General features: G+C 38.8%; 1 long non-coding RNA gene across 1 annotated transcript in view; it reads right to left on the bottom strand.

Moving 5' to 3' along the window:
• Positions 1–19,380, bottom strand: part of LOC118765779 — a 264,728-nt gene extending 245,348 nt beyond the window's left edge. Inside the window, exon 1 of the long non-coding RNA XR_005001655.1 lies at positions 18,333–19,380. This is a non-coding gene — a long non-coding RNA (uncharacterized LOC118765779). The remainder of the gene's footprint in view (positions 1–18,332) is intronic.
• Positions 19,381–19,625: the final 245 nt, after the last annotated feature.

Raw genomic sequence — 19,625 nt, 5'->3', positions numbered from 1 at the left:
ACAACAGTACTAGAGGAGTGTTTTTCCTCAGGGACAAGTGAATTTTAGAAGAGGGGCCTAGGAAGAGCATTGTAGAAAATGAAGGAGAGTATATCTTAAATTAAAAAAGAACTTTATCTTAATTTTGAAAAATAAAAGAAGTATAAAAAACCGCATCATTTATGGGATGGCCCAATATTTACACACACACACACACACAACATACACAGACTATATATAGATATATATCTATATATATATATATATATATATATATATTATATATATATATGTTAATAAAATAGAACATATGCATATATATAAACATATATGTACGGACCTACCTCTACATGTACATATACACGCATATATGTGTACAGGACACCAAAAAGACGTCGAACACAAAGAGAGACGAAAAACATAGACACAAACCAAGGAACAGGACAAGCAAAAAAGAAAACAAGAGATACAGGACAATAAGCACAACGAAAAATCCCCTTCTTCAGTCGCTAAGGTTTCATCTACTCTACGTTTCGAATATATATATATATATATATAACTGTGCGTGTGTCTGTATATGCATGTTTTGTTTAGTATGTTTGTATTCCACTGTGTAACAGGGTGCCTTAGTCTATATTCGCATGTGTATAAGTAATTGAGTGACTGCGCCTGCTCACATCTAGGTTGGGAGCGAAAGAGATCTTTTCAGCTATCGTCGATTAGTATATGATGAGTCATTCAATTAATTTTTCACATTTTAAATATGATACACATTAATCTATTTTTAGTCAGCCTGTATTTACAATTTTGGTGGCCTGGTGGGTGTGTAGAGGAAGCGAAAACAAGCTGCTGCTAATTTTCGAATTGCGTGACTTTGTGTGGTAAGAAGTCTGCTTTGCTTCTTAACAACTTGGTTCAGGGTTCAGTCCCATTGCGCGTCACTTTTGGCAAGTCTCTTCAAATATAACTGCTGGCTGATCAAAAGCCTTGTGAGTGGACTGGTAGACGGAAACTGAAAGAAGCCCGTTGTGTATCTATCTGTCTGTCTGTCTGTCTACTCACAAGATTTTCATCGGCTCCGGGTTATAGTGGATGACACTTACCCAGGACGCCTCTCTTTGGGACTGAACTCAAGACCTAGAGCAAGTGTCTTAACCACTCAGCCACGCATGCGCCTGGTGGTTTCACTTGTTTCTATTTTTATCTATTTTTTTTTCTTGAAATTCTGTCTTCAATTGTTTTTATTGATTTACTTTTTATTTATTCATTTTTACATTGTTATTATGTGGAGTTTTTTTGCGTGGCGGTGCTGGGGGCAGTGGGAAGGATTTCTTAATGCGTGCATTTAACTCCCCCCTCTCTCTCTCTCTCGTTTTCTTTTAGTCTATTTCTTTCTTTCTCTTTGTTTTTCTGAGTTCAAAAGTTCTGAGTTCAAATTCTGCCAAGGTAGACTTTGCCTTTCATCCTTTTGGGCTCGATGAAATCAATACCAGCTGAATACTGGGGTCAACGTATTCGACATGACCTACCCCTTCCCCAGAAATTGCTAGACTTGCGACAAAATTTGAAATTTTTGTCATTATTAGTATGGTGGCGTTAAGACGGCGAGCTGGCAGAATCGTTAGCACATCAGGCGAAATGCTTAGCGGTATTTCGTCCGTCTTTACGGTCTCAATTCAAATTTCGCCGAGTTCGACTTTGTCTTTTATCCTTTTGGGGTCAATTAAATAAGTATCAGTTATGTACTGGGGTCGATGTAATCAACATAATCCCTTCCTCCAAATTTGAGGACTTGTGCTCCCAGTAGAAGGATTATTAATATGGCGACGAACTGGTGCAATCGTTAGCACGTCAGACAAAATGCCTAGCGGTATTTTATCTTGTTTTACGTTTACGTTCTGAGCTCAAATTCACCGAGATCAACTTTACTTTCAGACATTTCCCATCGATAAAATAAATACCGTTTGAGCAGTGGTGTTGATGTAACCGACTAGCCCCTTCCATCGAATTTTCGGGCCATGTGCCAATAGTAGAAATGACCATTTTTATTATGGTAGCGAGTTGGCAGAGTTATTAGAGTGTCGGACGAAATGTTCCGCGGTATTTCTTCCACCTTGCAACGTTGTGAGTTCAAATCCAAATCTCGTCGAGTCGACTTTGCTCTTAATCCTTCCTGAGTCGATAAATATTTTTTCAATAAATACTGGGACAAATTGCATGTTTGATGAAATGCTTTATAAGGTATAGAATGGGTGTGGTGAGAGGTGAGTAAAACACGTCTCAATTTATTGGAAGTAGAAAACTTCGTCTAAATAATAATAATAATAATAAATTGCTAGCCTTGAGCCAAATTAGAAAGAACTATTTGATGTTTGCCTTGAAATTTAAGTCATTTTACCCGTTTAGAACTGATATTTTGTCGATATTGCATTTACCCTTTATCCTTCCATGCTCGAAAGAAGAAATAACAACAAGTAACTAACAGGGACGAGACTTAATCTACTTTTAACACACAACCCTATGATTTGAGGCATTTTTCATGACGTTGTTTGGTAGAATCAGTACGATCGAATGGGAGAAGTATTACAGCACCAAAAGAAAATATTTTGCAGTATTTCTTCGGTTTCTTTACATTCCGAATTCGAATCCCACCAGGGGACTTTTTGCCTTTAATACATCCGTTCCGAGGTTGATAAAATAAAGTACCGGTCAAGTACTGTTTCGAATGTATCGTTTAACCATTCACCCATCAAGAAAATTCAGGCTTTGATTCAAAGTTAGAAAATTATATTGAAGAGCCTAGATCGGCAACATAGTGTCGAAGAAAATTCTTCATATACATATGCGCATCTGTATTCGATTGTGTGTAGGCATGCGCGTGTGTGTATGTGTTCGTATGAGTTTTTGTGAATATGTGACTATGCACGATTGCTACATCGTGCACGCATGCGCTATACAAGCCCGTACGCTTACAGCACTGCTGAAGCCTGAAACGTGAAGTAGCTCACGTAAAATTCCATTATTCAGTTAATGGTATTTATTTCTCGCGGGAACAAATTCTTCTTTTGATGATCCTGCGAACAGGAGAATAGTACACAATATATGTGAGTGTATAGGTAAAATTAATTTTAAATATTATAATAATCCATAACATATCATGGAGATTTTCTTCTAATGAGATCGAGATTGAACCAGTGAAATTTTGGATTTATTAACCACCAATGAAGATATGACAGCCTTGAATTAACTATAAATACGTATGTTATATATTGTTTGGTGTGTGTATGTATTGCTTAATGTATATGTATTTTAGCGTGTTATATCTTTTAATTTATAAATTTATTATTATTCTACATCTAATTATTTACCCTGGATATTCAGGTTTTTTTCCTTCATAAGTCATTTTTGATTTAAGGTTTTCTTCGATTCTTATAATAATGATTCTAAACCGCAATTTGTTATTTCATGCAACCGATTATTGAAAAGACCGTTAGTTGAAGCAAAACCATTTTCAAATGTGTATCTATCAAAGCAAATGTATTTCAGCATAAAATTTTATCTTGCTCCTTTCTAAACGAAACTGTCCGACGAACAGGAACATGAGACTCTGAGTAACAGCTTTTGTGATATTTTTACTGATTTTTAATAAAGTATATAAACTGTTGTGTTGCTTTGACTCTTGTCAAAACTACACAACAGAATATGCTTCAATACACAAACTCACATAAATAATCTTGCAAACCAAATCCAAAAAGGGGAGAGGGAGGAAGGCTAGTAAAATAAATATTCTACGTACTATCTCTTAGAAAGCAGGAATTCAATACGACAGTAGAGTAAAGTTTATTATGAGAATTGTTAAGGTTCAAAAACATACAGTGACTAGCAGTTTTATCTCGAGTAAAAAGTCTTCAGATTGTGGAATTTATAACCAAAAAAAGCCCAACATAGATATAATATTTACATAAGAGTGGATTCTTTGAGAACAAACGACTCCTACATGGTGTGTGTATGTGTGTGTCATATTTATTTCTTGTTTGTATTTTTTGCGAGTGTTATTGTAGGCGTATGCGAGTGTATGTAGTGGCGGGTGATAGATATTGAGAATTGTTTGGAAATAAAGCATACAGGGGTGGGAGTGAAATAGAGCTGAATAACTCTAAAATGACAGCAATTGAGGTGTTGTCTTTCTGGGTAGGATGGAGTCGTAATTAAACAGGCATTCTTCTTTATTTTTAAGTTTATTTCTATTGACTGGAAGACGTTAGTTTATTGTTGTGTGATAGTTGGAGTAGGCGTAAATTAGCATGCATTGTGTTACTGGGTAGCAGAAAGGAGTTCGCAGTGGGTGTAAGTGTACGTGAATACACGCACACATCAATCTATCTATCTATCTATCTATCTATCTATTCTATCTATCTATCTATCTATCTATCTATCTCTTTCCACCTCTCTCTTCTCTTCTCTCTGTATATCTAAATACATATATATGCATATATATATATTTATCTATCTAGCTATTTCCACCCCCTCCTCCCCTCTCTATAAATCTAAATACATATTTATATGTGCATGTATGTACGCATGTATGTACGTATATATATGTGGTTTTTTGAGAGGTAATGGTGTCGTTGATACCCCAAGGTGTCAGATAATGCTGAATAAGTGCTATAGATAGACCATAGTTAGGCTTCAGGTTCGATGATTATGCGATTAAGGGGTTCAACGTTGGTCATATGTCAGCGATATATATATATATATATATATATATATATATTATAATATATATATATATATATATATATATATATTCAATATAGATATACGTACGTGTTGTGGTATTGCTTGCATGCATCCGCCCGCAATCACCTGTATTGTGTGTATATATAAATACAATTTACATTCATCCACAGAAAAGCAGTGTGAACATAGAGCAACTGAGATCTCAAATAATAATAATCAAGAAAATGACTACGAAACACGATTTATAAAAATAGCAAAGGGAGAATTACGAAGAATCCCTGACTACAAACATAACTAGAAATATATACAAACACACTAAAAAAACAAGAAAATAAAAACAAACAAAAGCACACAAACAGCTATTAATACCACCACCACCACTACTACTACTGCTACTATCACTACTACAACCACTACCACCATCCCCACGACTACTACCACTACTTCCACTACTATTACTACCACCACCAGCGCGACTACTACAACTACTACTACTACTACTACCACCACCACCACTACTACCACCACCCCTACTACTACTACACTGCAACTACCACCACGACCACTACTACTACTACTACTACCTCCATCACTATTACCACCATTACCACCACCGCCACCACCACTACTACTACTACTACTACAGTTACCACCACTATTATTACTACCACTACCTCCACCACTACTACCACCACCACTACTACTACTACCATCACCACTGCTACTATTACCACTACCACCATCACAACCACCACTACTACTACTACTACAGCTAGCGTAAGCACCACCACAACTACTACTACCACCACTACCACCACCACTACTAGTACTACTACTACTACTACCGGCGCCACCACCACCACCACTACCACTACCACTGCTGCTACTACTACTAACTATACTGACAATAGCAATGCATAAGGAAACTGAAATATTTAGTCACGAAAAGGCAAATGCTTTTGTTGTTTGTTCAGCGACAAAAAACAATTGTTGTAGGAATAAATAAATAAATGAATAATCCAAGGGTGAAATGAACCCATCAATCAGTCAATCAGTCAACCAATCAATCGATCGGTTAAATAGTTTCGGGCACAAATAGGAAAACTTAGGTAGCTTTTAAACTACAAACACAAATATATATATATATATATATATATATATATAATATATATTATATATATATTTATATATATATATATTGGTAAAAACGGTAAGATAACAAAGAAAGAAAGAGACCTCAATATTATGTAAAGGAATTTATCTAAATGTAATATTGACAATTATTCGGTAACCAGATAAAACTCTGAGTTTCGGATGCCGAGTTGGAAATCCACACCATCACCTCTTCAGTTATCCGGCCATTGGAAAAACGCTAGCCGTTTTTCCACCTCGGCATCCGAAGCTCAGAGTTTTATCTTGACTACCGAATAATTGTCACATATTACATTTACAGATATATATATATATAATATATATATATCTATATATATATATATATATATATATATATATATATATATATTATATATATATATATATATAGTCGCTAGCGTGGCTGTGTGGTTAGAAGTTTCGTAGCCGTATGGTTCTGGGTTCAGTCCCACTGTTTGGCACCTCGGGCAAGTGTCTTCTCCTATAGCCTCGGGACAACCAGGGCCTTGTGAGTGTATTTGGTGGACAGAAACTGAAAATAACCTGTCGTATGTACATGTGTGTATGTATGTGTGTGTGTATGAGTGTGTGTAAATGATTGTGTGTCTCTGTTTGTCCCCCTACCATCGCCTGACAACCGTTGTTGGTGTGTTTAGGTCCCCGTAACTTAGCTGTTCGGCAAAAGAGACCGATAGATTAAGTACTAGGCTCTGAGTTCAAAGTCGACCCGCCAAGGTCGACTTTGCCTTTCATCATTCAGGGTTCGATTAAATAAGAACCGTTTGAGCACTGGAGTCGATATAACTGACATACCCACCTCCCTCAAATTTTCTGGCCTTGTTCCAAAATTTGAAATCAATATGCTATCATATAAAGTTTAAAATACGTTAAACAAAATGTCTTGGTCAAAAACACAACGCACTGTCAGGTCCGTGAACTGAAACCGTGACACAACGATTGTACCAATATTATTATATCCTAACCACTCAGCCACGCGCCTATACACCTTATGTAATTCGTCCCTCTATTATGGGGTCAATAGCGTGGCCTTTGTGGATGGTGGCGGCGGTGATGAAACTTTGCAGTCTATTAAAATATAAATGGATAAATGATGTTTTCACTTCCAGTGGCAGACAGTCGACGACCTGAAACACAGCGTCACAACTCCTCGTCACACAAACAACGGTTTCATGCTGCTACGATATACTCTGCCAAGTTTCTTCCCCACTCCACTGTTTGACATCATCGCTTCGTCTCCGCCTTATTGCTCGCAACCCGTTTTCCGGCAAGCCCAGCCCTCGAGGATGCCAACACAAAGGCCCTAAGGCCTCTGATAGCGGGGCTAGAATACTGAATTTTTAGCACCCTGACCACCATCACCTGTTTACCTTCCGTTCCAGCCTTCTCCGATATTGGTTTTAAATTTTGGCACAAGGCCAGCAATTTCGAAGGAGGGTTCATGTCAATTACATCGATCCCATTGTTCAATTGGTACTTCAAGTCTCTAGACTCCAATCTCTAGTCTACCATGATATCCTTTTCTACTCTAGGCACAAGGCCCGAAAGTTTGGGGGATGGAGCCAGGCGATTAGATCGACCCCAGTATGCTACTGGTGCTTAATTTATCGACCCCGAAAGGATGAAAGGCAAAGTCGACCTCGGTGGAATTTGAACTCAGAACGTAAAGACAGACGAAATTACGCTAGGCATTTCGCCCGGCGTGCTAATGTTTCTTATTTCTTTATTGCCCACAAAGGGCTAAACATAGACGGGACAAACAAGGACAGACAAAGGGAATAAGTCGATTACATCTACCCCAGTGCTTAACTGGTACTTAATTTATCGACCCCGAAAGGATGAAAGGCAAAGTCGACCTCGGCGGAATTTGGGACTCAGAACGTAACGGCAGACGAAATACTGCTAAGCATTTCGCCCGGCGTGCTAAGGATGCTGCCAACTCACCGCCTTCCAATCTCTAGTCTTCAGTCTCCAATCTAACATGCTATTAATCTTTGTTTGAAATTATGTTTCAGGTTAATCATTTACTTTCAAAATTTCAGTTTCTAAGGCAATGAGCTTGACAGAACTTTTAGCACGCCGGAGAAAATGCATAGCGGCATTTCATTCGTCTTTACGGTCTGAGTCCAAAATCCCCCGAGGTCGTCTTGCCTTTCACCTTTTCAGGATCGATAAAATAAGTACTATGTCAAGGACTGGGGACGATATAATCAACTCACCCCATCACCCAAAAAAGAGCAAAAATTTGAAATCACTAATTTCAGTTTTTGTTCTTTTGTTGTTTTTTGTTAAATACTTTTAAAAACAAATTTAATAAACAAATTTAAAGCAAAATTCACTGCGTGCCGCTTCATTTGTCGCGGCACCCAAGTGTGATGTGGCACAGCGCTTAAAAAACTTTGATCTAACTGGATTCCTCGACCTGCTAAAAACAAAGCGGAAATACCACTTTCAGATTACTCCCTATTGTCTTAAAAGGAAGGAGATATTTGAGAACATAACTGCGTCCACACTGGAGCACCGTTCTAAAGGGTTTAGTCGATTAATTCTCTTATATATATTCTATCGGTTTGCTTTTTTTGCCGACTACTAAGTTACGGAGACGTAAACACACCAACATTGGTTGTCAAGCATCGGTTAGGGCTCAAACACACACCCAAAGGGACCTCATCACACACACACACAACACACACACACACACATGTATACACATACACACAAGGCAAGCTTCTTTCCCTTTGGTCGTCCTGAGGCTATAGCAGTGAGACTGAAACCGGAACCATTTAGTTTGGAAGCAATTTTCTTACTAAACGGCCAGGCCACCGCCAATTGTGATATCTTTTAAACATTGTTCGTTCTCCTCAAATTTCATGTGGTTTGTGAGTGTAGTGCTTGTGTAGAATATATGTGTATGTGTTTGTTTGTGTGCGCGCATGTGTGTGTATGTGTGTGTATGCGTGTGCGTTGCGCAAGCAGCCATATCTATATGCACACCCACGCGCAATACACAAACATGCAAACATGCACCTGTAACACAGTAAGTCACGCACACTAAACACATACTACACACACACGCACACACGCACACACATGCACACACACACACACACATACACACATTCACTCGTTCAATGCATGCAAAGAAGTACATCTACATACTATGCAACGCGTGTATAAGAACTTTAGAGTAAACCAAGTTAGAAAAATAATGTGAATTAATGTTGCTGTTATCACATCAGTGAAAACCGAAAACCGTGTCTTTGCGCATAGTCTAACGACAAATCCGTACATATATTGTTTTCTACTCTAGGGACAAGGCCCAAACTTTGGGGGAGAGGGTAGTCGATCATATCGACCCAGTACGCAACTGGTACTTAATTTATCGATCCCGAAAGGATGAAAGGCAAAGTCGACCTCGGCGGAATTTGAACTCAGAACGTAGCGGCAGACGAAATACCTATTTCTTTACTACTCATAAGGGGCTAAACACAGAGAGGACAAACAAGGAAAGACAAACGGATTAAGTCGATTACATTGATCCCAGTGCGTAACTGGTACTTATTTAATCGACCCCGAAAGGATGAAAGGCAAAGTTGACCTCGGCGGAATTTGAACTCAGAACGTAGCAGCAGACAAAATACCGCTCAGCATTTCGCCCGGCGTGCTAACGTTTCTGCCAGCTTGCCGTATGGCATCAGTAAACATATTGTAGGAACTCTCGAACGATTACTGAAAATTATGACAGTGTTGGAAGTGGGGGAGTCTGTTAGATGAAGTCCCTTCTGTCGAGATACAGGGGTTATATTCTAGGGGATGAGAAAGCGGTCACGTGAATGCACATATAAATAGAAGAGATAAAAGGAATTATGGATGGTATTGGTTAGCTCTCGGGGCGGAACTATCATCTTAAGGGACGTTGTTCGTAAAACATTATAATAACAGGTGTTCGGTTTTTCTGGAAATACAAAGGTGCACACATCCAAATAATGCATTCTTCCATACATGCATCCAAATGCGCGCACACACATATGTATATAATTACATATATTTACATCTATTCACACATATACATTCATGCATACATAAGTACATACATACCTCTCTCCCTCTCTCTCTTCTCTCTCTCTCTCTCTGTATATATATATATATGTATATATATATATATATATATTATAATATTATATACATACATACATATATGCATACATTCATGCATACATACACATATGTATATGCACAGAAAGATAGATATACATACATACATACATGTATGTATACATTCCTGCATACATGCATATATATATATATATATATATATGCTATGAAGAACTTTGCTTTGAAACCGTCTGGTTCCTGGTTCTATTCCACTGCACAACACCTTAGGCAAGTGTCTTCTACAATAACTCCAGGCCGACCAATACTTTGTGAGTGAAAATGGTAGACGGAAACTGTGTGGAAGCCCTTCGTAGATATATATGTATGTGTGAGTGTACGTGTGTATCTATGGGTATGTGTGTGTGTTTGGGGGTGTGGGCTTTGTCTTTTCTCTTTGATCTCTCTCACCAACCGGACCACTTAACAACCGGCATTGGTTTGTTTACGTTACAGCAACCTAACAGGTCGACAAAAGGTATTGATAGTGGTAGAATTAAAATATAAGTCCTATGGTGACACCAGGTGAGCTGACAGAATCATTAACGAGGCGGGCGAATGTAAGTCCTTATACGACAACTCAAGGCGATGCCCCAGTAAGAAGGCATGTGTAAACAACATATATCTAGTTCTATATTTGAGAAATGAGGAATTGTGAACATTATTCACATTTGACGGATATTTGTGCTCATCTTGTTTGTTGTTAACACAACATTTCGACTGATATACTCTCCAACCTTCATCAGGTGCCTTGGGGAAATTTCGAACCTGGGTTCTCATTCCTAAGGTATTTTTCCAATGTCATTATTATTATGATGATGCAGGTCACTGCCTGGAGTCGAACTCGGAATCTTGGAGTTAGTAGCCCGCGTTCTTAACCACTACGCCATTATACCCGTGGGGAATTATGAGGGAATTTTATGGCTTATAAATCTAATACTTTCCTATCCTTGCTTAATACTAGTTCCCATATGCTACTCATATCTACACTCGGTCTGCTTAGGAGGTTGTTGTGTCCTAGCATATGTGCTACTTCTTTTAGTTTTAGTTTTTTCCAGTGGTGTTCTCTGTCTATTATTTTAACTTCATCCCACAGGGGGAGGTGGTCTGTATATACCTATATACAGATATAGTTCCGTAAATGTATGCATGTATACAGGCAGGCATGTATGTACATACGGATATTATGCATGTATATTGAACGAGAGACAGAAAAGAAACCATCAGCGCTGACGAGGAACGAACCGTGTATATAGATCTTACCGGTTGACTGCGTTACCGATTGCATTAGAAACTGCTTGCTGACTTCCCCTCTCTCTAATTAGTAGCACTTCAATGGATACATGCACACATTCAAGACACGCAAAAAGACTTCCGAACACGCGCACACGCACATACACTTTCTGGTATATGCATGTGTGGATATATACATATGTATATATGTATATATGTGTGTGTGTGTGTGTTTGTATGTATATACGCATATGTATATCGGTATATATAGACATACATATATCTGGATTTATATATGTGTGTGGAGGTGTGTATGAGTGCTTGTGTGTAGTAGTGGTAGTGGTAGTAGTAGTAGTAGTAGTAGTAGTAGTAGTGGTACTGGTGGTAGTAGTAGTAGTAGTAGTAGTAGTAGTAGTAAAGTTTATTTATTTAATTTTTTTTTCGATTTTTTTTTACCGAACTGCATGGAGTTTTTCTCAGTGTTTTTTCGAAACTCGAAGCTAATAAATTATGAGGCAGGTATGCACGCACGCGCGCACCACACACACACACCACACACACACACAGAATGAGAAAGAAAGAAAGAAAGAAAGAAAGAAAGAAAGGAAGACATAGAGACATGCTCAAATCGCTTATTAGTAAAACCAACGCAAACCATAACTCTCTATACCAGTTTAAAACGTCGTATTAATATGTAGGTATATATATGTGTGTGTGTATAAATATATGCATATACACATATATATGTATATACATGTCTATGTATGCATATTTATATTCATGTGTATCTATGTATATATGAATATATACATATATATATGTGCTTGTGCATATAAATATATGTATGTATATATATATATATGCATGTATATTTATGCATATTATTACTCGTGTTCGTGTGTGTAAGTGTGTATATATATATATATATATGTCTATGTAGGTAGGTTGAAAGCTATTATTAATTATTGCCCTGCTCCGGTTTCCTCTCTCGGTGCCTCCAAGTAATTTACGATACTTTGAAAAAAAATGTGAAATGTAACCAGGGCTTTGCAATTAATCATAACCTCCCGCAAATGCACACACACACACACACACACACACACACACACACACACACACACACGCACACAAACACACACACGCACCCGCACGCACATACACACACACACGCAAGCACATGCTCAAATGCAGATACATCACATACATACATATATATATATAGATACATATATATATATATATATATATATATATATGCATATATTTGTGTGTATATATACATGTATGTACATATATATATGTATGTGTATATGTGTGTGTGTGTGCATGTAATAAGGTAATGATCTCTATATATATCCATACATATATATATATATACATATGTGTGTGTTTATGCATATGCGCACATTTATCTGTATAAGTACACACATTCATGTATACGCTTACGTATATGCATGCAAGAATATGGGTGCGCTCATGTATATATATATGTATATATATACGTATATATATATATATATGCGTGTGTGTGTGTGAATGTTTGTACATGCGTGTGTACTGGAGCGTTTGTGTGTGTGTAATTTACAGGTGTATACGCATATGCCTATATGTATGCTCAAGTACATAGACTCATAAAAGTATACATCTGTCTACAACTATGTCCACATGTCTGAAGTATGTGTGTAGATATTTGTTATATATATTAGTGGAAAGCAGATACATGCATCCACGAAAATTGTGTTTGTATTTACTTGAATATGGTGCACACACACAAGCGCGGACATAAATCAAGTTATGGAAACCGTCTGCTTTTTCACTTGTTGAAATATATATAGTCATTGGTTTGAGTTTGCAAGCCAATGGCTATCTATCTATTTATCTATCTTTCAATTTCTCTCTCTCTCTCTTTCTTTCTCCCCCGATACGTATATATATATATATATATAATATATATGTGTGTGTGTGGTGTTGTGTGTGTGTGTGTGTGTGTATGTATATGTATATGTATAGCAGTCTATCAGTCATTTTGTTTGTATATGTGTGCATGTGCGTGTGAGTGTGTGTGCGTCTTTGCCTTATCTTTCCTCTCTCTTAACAGCCGGTGTTAATTTGTATACGACCGCTAAGACCTAGCGGTTCAGCAAAAGGAAATTGAAAAAAGGAAATAAACACAAAATTCCTTTAAACCCCACCCTTCATTAAAAGAAGACAAACAAAGAACGAAGTACGGTGCTGGATTCGATCCGCCAAACCTTTCAGAGACGCTCCAGCATGGACGCAGTTTAGTGACTGAAAATAAATATGAAAGTTTGTATATATATATATATATATATATATATATATATAATATAATATATATATTGACAGACATATCGACAGAGTTTCTAAACGTGCAGTGTTCCCAATACATCAATCTACCAATGTACACACACACGCGCGCCTTCGCGCACATTTCACAGTGGTGCTCCCTCACACCATATATAAACACGTTCCATATTATTCTTCTCACTGTTATTTTTATTGCTGTTTTTAACTACTGATTCAGGGACGAGGTCAGAAAACCGTGAGAAGTGATAAGCTGATACCTATTTCTTTATTACCCACAAGGGGCTAAACATAGAGGGGACAAACATGGACAGACATAGGTATTAAGTCGATTATATCGACCCCAGTGCTTAACTGGTACTTAATTTATCGACCCCGAAAGGATGAAAGGCAAAGTCGACCTCGGCGGAATTTGAACTCACAACGTAACGGCAGCCGAAATACCGCTAAGCATTTCACCCGACTTGCTAACGATTCTGCCAGCTCGCCGCCTTAAAGTGGTAAGCTGATACCGTCAACCCAAGTGCTGGACCCCTGACGGACGTTTCGAATTTTTGTCACGATCATACTCGCCCTTCATCGTTTCGCGCTCTATAAAATGAAGTATCAATTAAGTGACAGATGTTGATGTAATCGAATTGTTCTTTCCCGTAGAACTCTTGGCCTTGTGCCAAAATTTAATACCATCATTGATACAGGTGTGAGGGCGGCGAGCTGGCTGAATCGTTAGCACACCGGGAAAATACTTAGCGGTATTTCGTCTGCTGCTACGTTCTGAGTTCAAATTCCGCCGAGGTCGACTTTGCTTTTCATCCTTTCGGAGTCGATTAATTAAGTACCTGTTGCGTACTGCGATCGATCTAATCGACTGGCCCCCTACCCCCAAATTTCAGACCTTGTGCCTAGAGTAGAAAAGAATCGTTAGTGCGCCGGCATTTCAACGGCAATTTCGTCCGTATATGTTCTGAGTTCGAATTCCACTGAGGTCGATTTTGACTTCCATCCTTTTCATAGTGAATAAAATAAATACCAGTTGGACAGTGGAGATGATGCTAGTCCCCTCGGCTAGTCCCTTCCCCTTAGATTTCAGATGTTTTGCCTATTAGTAGCAAGGGTTGTTGTTTAGCGTAGCTGTGTGGTAAGAAGCTTGCTTACCAGCCACATGGTTCCGGGTTCAGTCCCACTCCGTGACACCTTGAGCAAGTGTTTTCTACTATAGCCTCGGGCCGACCAAAGCCTTGTGAGTGGATTTGGTAGACGGAAACTGACGGAAGCCCGTCGAGTGCGTGTCATTGTGTGTTTGTCTCCCATCCCCGTTACAGATTGACAACCGGTGTTGGTGTGTTTACGTTCCCGTAACTTAGCGGTTCGGCAAAAGGGATCGATAGAATAAGTACCAGGCTTAAAAAAAGTAAGTCCTGGGGTCGATTCGTTCGACTAAAAACAATCAAGGCGGTGCCCCTGCATGGCCGGAGTCTAATGACTGAAACAAGTAAAAGATAAAAGATAGGTTTAACAGGAATAAAAGAAAATGAAATTTTTTTGTTTTTTGTTTATGCAAAATTAATCAATTGTAAAAATTAATGAGCAGATGAAGTTTTCCGGCTGATTCATTTCATCAGCTGCATTTTTAGTTCGCAAACTGGTCTCTGCTTCAGTCGATACGTTAAATCATAGAAAAAAAAAACAAACTATTTTGTGGTTTTTGTTCCGGTTCGTTACGTTCCGAGTTCGAATCACGCGTAAGTCAACCTTAGTTTCTTTCTTTTTCTTTCATCCTTTCAGGTTTGCTGATGTAAAAAGTGCCAATAGGGCGGTGAGCTGGCAGAGTCGTTAGCACGCCGAGTGGAATGCTTAGTGGTATTTCACTCGTTTTAATGTTCGGAGTTCAAATGACGCCGGGTTCGACTTTACCTTTTATTTATTTTTTTTTCTGGGTCAATATAACAATTAGCAGTCGAACATTGGGGTCGGTATCATCGATTTAGCCCCTCACTTGTAATTGCTAGCTGCTCTGTGTCAAATTTTGAAAACGATATAAAATACTAATCAAATACGACGATTAAATTAATGAAGCTGCGCTGATTCTGGACCTTAATTCTAGGCACAATGCCCGAAATTTTGGGGGAAGGTGGGTAGGTGTCAGTCGATTAGATCGATCCCAGTACGCAACTAGTACTTAATTTATCGACCCCGAAAGGATGAAAGGTAAAGTACCTATTTCTTTACTACCCACAAGGGGCTAAACACAGAGAGGACAAACAAGGACAGACAAACGGATTAAGTCGATTACATCGACCCCAGTGTGTAACTGGTACTTATTTAATCGACCACGAAAGGATGAAAGGCAAATTCGACCTCAGCAGAATTTGAACGTAGAACGTAACGGCAGATGAAACACCGCTAAGCATTTCACCCGGCGTGCTAACGATTCTGCCAGCTCACCGCCTTTTTGCACCTTAATTCGAAAGACAGAGTAGAAATTTATTTATAAAATCAAGAGGAAACACTCGCTTCGTTGATTTATTTTTACTACAACTACTACAACTACTACTACAACTACTACTACTACTACTACTCTGTGTGTGTGTGTGTGTGTGTGTGAATGAGTTGCTCTCCAACTCTTCTTCATTGTTTCCATGAGTTTTGTTTTAGCCCCACACACACAATATCTGGGGCTGTCGTGCCCAATAAACTACACCACAATAATAATTCTTTCTAATTTTGGTACGAGGTCAGCAATTTTTAGGGGAGGGGTAAAGCGATTACATTGATTCCAGAGCTCAGCTTTATTTTATCGACTCTGAAATGAAGAAAGTCAAAGTTGACTTCGGCGGGATTTGATCTCACAACGTAAAGAGCCGGAATAAATGTCGCTAGGCAATTTTCCCTATGCTCCAACAACTCGGCTGCCCCTTCTCCAACCTTTTTTTATTTAGGCACATGACCAATGTCATCGACTACAGTACTTGATTAGTACTTTTATTCTTTGGTCCCAAGAGGAATGAAAGATAAAGACAGCCCCGGCGGAATTTGAACTTCGAACGCAGTGAGTTGTCCTAATAATAACTCTTTCTCACTCTGGCATCAGGCCGACAAGTTTACCTGGGGTGGGTAAACAGATTACCTCAACCCCGCCTGCTCAACTGGTACGGCTTTTATCGAAATCGAAAGACAAGGTCAACCTCACTAGAATTTGAACTCAGTACGTAAAGAGTCGTACGAAGTGCAGCTAAGCATTTTCTCCGACGTGCTAACCACTTTGATAATAATTATTTCAAATTTTTGCTACAAGGGAAGTAGGAATGAGTCAATTACATCGACCTCAGTGTTCAACTGGTATTTATTTTATCGACCCCGAAAAGATGAAAGCAAAATCGACTTAGGCGGAATTTGAACTCAGAACGTAACCACGGGCGAAATACCGCTATGTATTTTGTCCGACGTGCTAACGATTCTACCACAAGGCCTGAAATTTTGGGGCAGGGGACAAATCGATTAAATCGACCCCAGTGTTCGACTGATACTTCGACCCCGATAGGACGAAAGACAAAGTCAACCTCAGCTGAATTTGAACTCAGAAGGTAGCGTCGGGCGAAATACCGCTAAGCATTTCGTCCAGCGTGCTAATGATTCTGCCAGCTCGCCGGCTTCACTGCTTTGATAATAATAAAAATCCTTGTTTGAAAATTGGCGCAAGACCGGCAGTTTTTAGTAGTGAAAGGTTTTAATCGATTTCATCAACCTCAATATTTCACTGGTACTTTATTTTATAGACCATGAAAAAATGAAAAGGCGAAGGCGGCCTCAGCGGGATTTGAACACAAAACATAAAGCGTCGGAAGAAATGCCGCTTAGCATTTTGTCTGACGCGCCAACAATTCTATTAGCTATCTGTCGTAATAACAATGATAATAAAAAATTCGTTCTTTGTGGGCCAAGAGCGCCGCGAAAAACTTTTAGGAGAATACAATGACAAAGGACAGTGGAGATTTACATAAAAACAATAAAATCAATGACAATTTGCAAAATAATAATCATGATTTCAAATTTTGGTACAAGGCCAGCAATTTCGAGGGAAGAAGGGTGAATCGATTACATCGCCCCCCGTCCTCAACTAGCACTTATTTAATCGACCCCCGAAAGGATGACAGGCAAAAATTGATACCGGCGGAATTTGATCTAAGAAGGTGAACAAGAACGAAATGCCGCTAAGCATTTTGTCCGGCGTGCCAACTCACCGCCTTAAATAATAATAATAATAAGAAGAAGAAGAAGAGTATTGATAATAATAATAATAATCCTTTCTACTATAGGTACAAAGCCTGAAATTCTTGGGGAGGCGGGGCAGTCGATATCATCGGCCCCAGTACGTAACTGGTACTTAATTTATGGACCCCGAAAGGATGGCAGGCAAAGTCGATCTCGGCGGAATTTGACCTCAGAACGTAAAGGCGGACGAAATGCCGCTGAGCATTTTCTTCGGCGTGTTAACGATTTTGCTTGCTAGCTGGTCGCCTTAATAATAATAATAATAATAATAATAATAATAATGATGATGATGATGATTTCTCGTATTTGCCACAGAAGCATGGAATGAGAAAGTACATTACAAGGACGGTCTACAATAAATATAGGGTTGGGTAGAGTTTAGATAAAAATAAATATATAAAACTCCCCTTCAAGAAAAAAATAAGAAGAATAACCACAACAATAAAAAGGCTGTCACTTACCTGTGTGAGAGGTACTCCGTCGTACGCCAGACCAATAATTATAAACGGCATTGTAAGTAGGCCATTTCCTAAGTCTGCTACGCAAAGATTGAGAAGGAAAGCCGACGATATGGTCCTCAGTTTTTTCGTAAGTATTACAGTGACAATCACCAGAATATTTGAAACAACTGTTATTAGACAGAAGACACTCATAGACAGGATGAGAACCACACGTACGCTAGCACTTGGGTAAGCTAGGTCCACACCCTCTCCCATGGACGGGGGTGCAAGTGATGGAATAAAGAAGGAATAATAAAGGAAGGAATGAAGAATGTAAGAAAGGGAAAGAAAAAACACTGAATGAAAGAAAGAGAAAAGAGAGAGAAAGAAGAAATAAAGAAGAAAATACTTAGAGAAGGGAGAGAAGAAACAGAAGAAGAAGAAGAGGAATAGGGGCTGCGGAGCAAGAGGCAAAGTTGTGTAGGTAAGCGAAAGTGGTGGCGTTGCTGACGGTGGTGGTGAGAGTGGGGGGAATTCCTGTTGTTTGTATTAGTTTGTGTGCGCGTGCGCGCGTGTCTCTGCGTATGTATGCGTGTTTGTGTGTATTTGTGTGTGTGTGTGTGTGGCGAGAAGTTGTCGTTGTTGTTTTAACCCCAGGTCAGCCCTGATCGATCAGACCTATGGTCAAATGTATTCCAGTCGTGACCATTCCGTCTATGTTTATACTTGTGTATATCCACGACGGCTGGTAATGTGAGTGTATGTGCGTGTGTACGTTTGTGTATGTGTGTGTGTGTGTGTGATTTTGAAAGATTTTTGGCTGCTATTACTAGCAAATCGAGCGAACGCGTAGAAACTCCCTCGTCGGCCTGTTTTGTAATGAGAAGTAAAAGCGATCTGTTGTGAATGGTTGCGTGTGTATGTGTGTGTATGCTTGCAATGTGTGGGTGTGCATAGATGGGTGTGTGTGTGTGCGTGTGTGTGAATGTGCGCGTCAATGCACGCGTGGTCTATGTACCTTACTGTGCACTACTATATGTATGTGTGCGTGTGTCTGTGCAGTATGTGTGTGTTTGTAATGTGTGAAGGCGTATGTATGTATTCATGTATATATAATATAATATATATATATATATATACATATATATAGTTGTGTATGTATGTAAATGTGTGCGTCAGTGCGCGCGTAACTTCAGTGTGTAGTTTTACTGTGTACATGTGTGTGTGTGTGTGTGTTTATATTTATGTGCGCCTCAGTGTATATATGTGCGATGTGTGTGTGATTTGTGATGTGTATGTTATATGGATTTATGT

This window comes from Octopus sinensis, linkage group LG13, assembly GCF_006345805.1.
Source record: "Octopus sinensis linkage group LG13, ASM634580v1, whole genome shotgun sequence".
Classification (NCBI taxonomy): Eukaryota; Metazoa; Mollusca; class Cephalopoda; order Octopoda; family Octopodidae; genus Octopus; species Octopus sinensis.
The sequence above is the reverse complement of the archived record's forward strand: the minus strand, read 5'-3'. Positions and strand labels throughout refer to the sequence as shown.